This window comes from Myzus persicae, unplaced genomic scaffold, assembly GCF_001856785.1.
Source record: "Myzus persicae strain clone G006 unplaced genomic scaffold, MPER_G0061.0, whole genome shotgun sequence".
In the NCBI taxonomy this organism is placed as follows: Eukaryota; Metazoa; Arthropoda; class Insecta; order Hemiptera; family Aphididae; genus Myzus; species Myzus persicae.
In genome coordinates, this window is record NW_019104442.1 from 20527 (window position 1) to 27085 (window position 6559).

Here is a 6559-nt window from a genome sequence, read left to right on the forward strand (position 1 = left end):
GACGTCGATTTTTAGTATTTGTTCCCTGGTTGTAGAAGCGTACGGCATCGGATGTCTTGAGATTTGTGTGAAAGTTTTTAAATTGTATTTTTATCGATCGGAATATATATATATATATATATATTGTAATGTATTGTAATATAGATAAATTGTCGGGTTTTACTTCTCGGAACAATTCATATCTATACGCTGCTGACGATAAAACACACACAAAAGAAAAAAGGTCAGGTTACAGGCAGTGTTGGGAAAGATAACCAATATTTTAATGTAGATTAAAGATAAATATAATGACTGAAGGTTTATCTAAAGATAAAGATAAAAGATAATCTTTCAGTTATCTAGATGAAATAAAAAGATAAAAGATAATTATTTAAAATAACATTTTTTTTTTTTTATTAAAAATGTTTATTTACAATCTATATTTAATATAATACAATAAGTAAATTTGAGTATTAGAATTTTTGACATGAGTTCACATGATAAGAGAAAACATCCATTGATATTACTCTTCAGTTAAGTCTAGGTAGAACGGAAAACATAATACATTAAGAGAAAAGAAAAACAAAACTAGGTAATAATCAGAGTTCAAGTTTATAGACCGATGTTAGACCTTAAGATAAGAGGTCTCTGGACCATTTTCTTTTTAATCTACGAGTTGTATAAGGTAGCTCGATAATGGATAGATTGGCGATGAGGGGGTTTGGGTGATGATGTAGTTTTTTGTGAAAACATATATATAATTTTGAGGCTTGGTCAGAGATGGGTGATATGTTAAGGTCATTATGGAGAGTTAAATTACTTACATACCAGGGGGCATTGGTTATTATTCTGAGGGATATTGATTGAAATGCTTGTAGATTTTTTAAGTTGGAATTTTTGGAAGCTCCCCAAAAGTGGATTCCATAAATAGATATAGAATTGAGGAGTAGTTTATATATTAGTATTTTTTTCTGAATTGGTAAGTTGGATTTTAATAGGGGACGCAGTTGATGTAGTCTGTGATTTAATAGTTTTCTTTTTGTTTTGATGTGAGTTGTCCGTGTAAGATGTCTATCCAGATGCATCCCTAGATATTTTACTGTTAGTTCAGTCGGTATTTGTAGTCATTGATGTAGATTGGGGGGCAGTTGGGGGCGTAAAGCAAAAGTTGAGATGTGAGATGATTTTGATTCGTTTATTTTAATCCTCCACTTTAGAAACCACCCTTGGAGTTGGTTAAGATGGGTTTGTAGTAGGAATGATTCGGTTTCAGGGTTTGTATCAGAGGCGATAATACCAGTATCATCTGCGAAGGTTCCAAAGGTAGTGTTAATGTTGTGTGGGATGTCTGAGGTGTATATATTGTAGAGAGTTGGAGCAAGGATGCTTCCTTGGGGAACTCCAGCTTTAATTGTATGGTATTCAGAAAAAGCATCGTCGCACGAGACTCTGAAATGCCTATTGTATAAGAAGGATTGAATGATTAGGTAGTAAGAGGTTGGTAAGAATCTGAGTTTTAGAGTAATCCCGGGTGTCAGACACGGTCAAATGCTTGAGCCACGTCAAGGAATACCCCTGAACAGTAATGTTTTTTTTCCTAGGCTGATGCTATGACATCGACGAATCGGCGGCGTAGTTGGTGGGTGGTCGAATGTTTGTACTTGAACCCAAATTGAGTATTTGGAATAATATTATTTTGAATTAAAAAAAAAAAAAAAAACATTTAAAGTTTAACTTTTGGCTATCTTTTTAAAATAACTATTTTATTTAATGTCTTAAGGTTCGTTGGAATATTTTTATCATTCTTAAAAGTTAGTAGGTAAATAAATGATAAACAGATGTAGATTAATTTTAATTATTAATAATTATTCTTAATATCTGTACAAGTGTTTCTTATTAAGTGGCCTATTACATAGTTACACTATTCATAATTTTTTAGCTAAATTTAATTTTGTGATAAAAGTTAACATTAAGTTGTATGAAGATAATATACTAGTTTATAACATATTAACATATTATGGTTGTACTATAATTTGTATTAAAATATACTTTAATGTAATAATTTAAATTTTAAAATAAATATAAATGTATATAACATTTCATTCATGAAATAATTATATCATTATATTTCATATTCATAAATATATTATGACTTCTGTTGATTACCTAATTTTACAAATAACTACTAATGCATTAGGTAATATATTTAATATTTAATAAAAACAATTTATTATATTGCACACAAAATTATTTTTTCAATTAACAAATTTTAATCAAGTATCTATAAATTACCAGTGGGCGACTTTCCCTATCATGTGAATCATGTTATGTCCATTTCTAATTGTTATCTTAATGACTTATTGTGCAGACTATGTGTATGGATTGTCTTTTTCTTAAAAAAAAAAAAGTATCTATAAAAACAGTTTATAATAAATAATAATAGCTAATAGGTATATAAATGAAAATCATAATCAAAATATCTTAACATTAAAACAGTATACAGCAAAGCATATTCGCTACTAAAAAGAATAAAACATAATGCTTTTAATGATAACAGTTCTAAGTTAAAAATATCTTAAAGATTTATTCTTTTTTAAGTATAATAATAATTCAAAATTATTATCATTTAATCGGTTTCTAGTTGGGCATAAAATTTGGTTACCCACACTAAATATTCTCTCTACTGCTGCAGAACTAGGTAAGGTTGTGTTATTTTTTAAAAATATATTTTTAATTACGTTGTACTTATGTCTCGAGTTCAAAGATCTATTTTTTGAATCTTAATATAATACGCCTTGCACTTGACCTATATTTTTTTCATTTTCATCAACAGGTAAAAGACTAAAAGACAACAGGTAAAGACTTGTAACTTACAGGTAGCTGGAAACCTTCTATCGCGGTCGGTCACGGGAATATCCGAAATACACCAAGCAAATAAGCATGTAAATTTAAATTTAATATTAAAAATTAATTCTGAACATTTTTATGCTCACTCACCTTTTAAACCTTCTCTGGACTTCCAAAAATAATTTAAGACCAAAATGAGCTAAATCGGTCCAGCCGTTTTCGAGTTTTATCGAGCTTACAAACAGCATTAGATTTTTATTTATATAGATAAGATTATTTTGTTGATGAGTATTGAAGGGATTGCAACACTAATTTTGGAATGAGCAAAAAATAACGGCATTTGTCCCACAATCGTGGTTGCAGATTGCGGCCTGTTCTAGAACAAATTTCATTTTTTGTTCCTCCGCGTAATATTAATGAAAAATCCTCTTCGAAAAAAATGTTGTTAAAGCACTATTATTTTGTATGATTCCTGATAATGGGTAAATTACTGATGATGAATCAGTTGAATGTTCAAGCTGAAATTGCTGTTTAGTTGTGGTATGATATTTCTGCGGATTTTTTGAATTAACAGTGTATCTGAATCATTTTGGTCATAACTGTCTTAAACTCTTCTTTTTTGGATCAATTTTCTAAAATGTAATTAAAATAAAATTCAAAAATTATTTAATTTAATTTTATTGTTTTACTTATTCAACCTCAGAAATACATTCAATATTTTTGATTAAACTTGAAATCAATCTTTTTTTGGTCTACTCAGACTCAGTCTAATATTGGCATATTTAAGCCAATCTGATACAACGTTTCATCCTCAACATGAATAAATATAGTTTTATTGGTATACCCTTTTGAAAACTTCTGTTAAAACCACATACAAATTATTAATTTAATATCTCTACATTTTTTCATTTAAATGCTATAATATGCTACTTCTTTAAGAAATGTAATAAACTAATAACGTTCAATTTCCCACTTAAGTATTTGTATTTTTTCCTCGTCCAGTCCATGAGCATTTGGTTGCATATTATTTTATCACCTTTTTTGTAGCTCCAGTAACGTGATTTTTTTGATCTTTTTCTTTCACGGATTTGAAAAAAATAGTTTTTAAAAACACAAACTTATTTTTTACCCAAATTAATTCTTCATTAACTTGTTACGTGCCATATTATCAATAAATCCTAAATCATTCGAAATAAACCATCAACTTCCATTAAATTTTTCTTGACTATTTATTGGAAAATGGTTTAAAATATCTTTTTCCACATAAGTACATGTATTTTGTTAAGAATTTCCTTCTAAATTCTCTAATGTCGATAAAATACGTTTAAGCACTAATTTAATCTCAATTTACTCTTGTGAAATGTAATGCAGCAAATCCATTTGGCCTTAATTATTTAATCAAGGATATGACACTGAATTGGCTTAATCGGGTGATTGGTGATTGGAGATCGGCCTTGTACACTGGCGGTGGCCTACGTGAATAAGGAATGTTAAACAAGCCGACCCCGTACAGCGTATCCCGCCTTTGTCTCCTTCAACGTTTCCTGAAAAGGGTAAACAAGGGTATTACATCATCGTGTTTTTTTACGGGCTCGGACTCTAGGTTCAGACTTCAGATCACCGGTAAATTAACAGCTCGAATGTCGCTTCTATATTGGTCTATGCTTTGGCCGAAAAGGGAACCGCGAGCGCACCACGGTTGATATTTTATACATGGTGGGCATTCCGCGTGCAGCGCCTCCACGCAAAACCTGTAAGGTGAGAACGTCTAACGACTGTGCACGGCATGTGTGACATGACACAAAGCGCTCGATGTCTGGAAACAAGAAATCCATGTCGATAATAATATCCAGGACAATGTAGGTACATTTAAATCATGGTTAACTGTCTAAAATTAAATCAATATGTCACCTACTGTGTGGATTCACCAGTCTTATGTCGAGTTGTCCCTTCTATATTATTCCCATACCAAACGGTAGGGTTCAAACAACCAAGACAATACAATTACACCAAAAATATAAAAGGTTTGGATGAAATAATTGGTTTTTTTACTTTGACTATTTGACCATCATACACTGGACAATACTTAATCATTTTTGCCGTGTATACTCTGTTCTTAATGAGATGATGACCGGGCGGCGGTTAGACGCATTGTTAGACACTTTCCCTACCAAGTCGACGGGCGAGACCAGTGCTTTGGAACAAAGCCACGCCTATGCGCACAACTCGGCCGCCTGGTCATTGTCTTATTTCGAGTTGAGTATAATTCCTGGCTTTGTTACTATATAATTAAACACCCTTCAGTAAAATGCAGTACGCCCTTCACTATACAGGCAGCCAACATCTGGTGTAAGACCATAACCGAACGTCATATAAATAAAAAAGGTACAATATAAGAAAATAGTTTTTTCATCCTCATTTTTTTTATACAAAATTGTTGAATACCTCCCGGGCTAAGCCGGGTAAACCAGCTATTATACTATACAATAAGTAATATGGTTATTTATTTACAAAAATTGGACGGCTTCATGGAAGGGGGTATCCAAACAACACTACTTCAATTCTAGACTGATGTGGCTATACTCAAAAATATTATATAATTTACACTTGAAAAGACCTTGCTTTCATAGCGTGTTTTACACCTAAAAGGAGTTTTTCCCGGGCAATGCCGGGTAATTCAGCTAGCTTTGATATAAAAATACATATATAGCATGATCCTGTAAATATGTCAATTTTCAAATTGCGATAACTTAAAAACTAATGATCAGCGCCAATTTTGGTTTGCACCATCGTTTTTAAAACGTTGATTTACGTATATTTCAAAAAAATTTTGCCAAATTTCAGGGTGTCCGGTAAAGTAGATTTGTTGCCCACTAAATCCAAAATGATTGAAATATTTAGTACTTAAGTTGATTGAGATGATTCAGTATCCACAATATCAAATCCATTTTCTAATCGATGAAATTGTGATTGTAATGATTCCAAAGACTTGTGGAACTTTTGTTATTAAATGTTGCATCACATGTTTTGCAATTAGATGAATGTACGTCTACTTTTTCGAAATAATTCCACGCTTTACTCTTATTTTACGAGATATTGCTACTCAAAATAAATATGTATAATTATTTGTAGTTTATTAAAAATTTAAAATATAGAATTGAACAAAACAAGTAAATTTATTTATTTCTTCATATTAAACTTCGACAGCATAAAATTTAAAAAAAACTTAACCGAAAACGATTGCACTTTAATCGTTATTGTTCTACGGATAACATTATTATGATATCTCGTTTATAACTAATACAGTTATATTATTATACTTTAGTTTGCTATAATATAATACGAAAGACCTAGTTTCTCATTAAATTTATCTCACAAGTCACAATAAAAATAAATATTTGATAAACATTGAAAGTCCAAAATCCGAATATTATTAATCTTCAATTAATCGAGTATATTTTGATATCCAAATTCTAAGGATATTCGCATATTCGCATATCCGAATACTATGGATATTCGGATATCCGAATATTACGGATAATCGCGAATATTCGGATTTTGTAATTTTAATTATCCGGATATCATATTCCGGTTATCCGAATATTTAAAAAAATCCGAATTTATGTCCCACCACTAGAAGTGACCGACCGACAAAACGCATAATATGATCCTAGCCTAAATATAATATTCCATAAAAAAAATCATTATTCGTATTTTACTTGGGGGGGGGGGG